Source organism: Aphanomyces invadans, assembly GCF_000520115.1.
Source record: "Aphanomyces invadans strain NJM9701 unplaced genomic scaffold supercont1.3, whole genome shotgun sequence".
NCBI lineage: Eukaryota > Oomycota > Saprolegniomycetes > Saprolegniales > Verrucalvaceae > Aphanomyces > Aphanomyces invadans.
This window is the reverse complement of record NW_008580148.1, coordinates 1,290,894-1,291,461: the sequence shown is the minus strand read 5'-3', so window position 1 is coordinate 1,291,461 and position 568 is coordinate 1,290,894.

Genomic DNA, 568 nt, shown 5'->3' with positions numbered 1-568 from the left:
ATGGAGGATTTTGGTGCACTCTTCGCTTCAAGTGCACCCATAGAAGTTCAAGAAGGTTCAAGTTGGAGCTCTGCGGGAGATACAGCAATCTGTACATGAAATGTGTATTCAACAATATACTCATGCACAATCATTGTCTTGTGAATCGGTGCGTTATCTTGCATGTTCTCGAAACAGGAAGCGTCAATTTCGCATAGTTATTTGGCATTTTTCCTTCGATCATGGCCAGACACTTCGTAAAGTTCAATTTTCATCACAAAAAACTAGCGCTCCAGTACCTTTGTATCCAAAAACTCCCCAAACTATATCATGTTGACAGAAAACCTTGAGTGTCGGAGCAAGGCATCCGTCGGAGAACTCTTCTCCAGGTCGACGACTCACAAAGACGGAGAACTATTCTCTGGGTCGACGCTACACAAGAGCGGAGTACTCTTCTCGTGGTCGACGCCACACGAAAGTCCGTCCATTCGATCCTGACAAATTAAACGAACTATTTCTCGTTCTGAGCCCTTTCTTTCACTGTTCAATCGGGGTGTATTTGGCATTTACAGCAGTGGGCAGCTTCCAG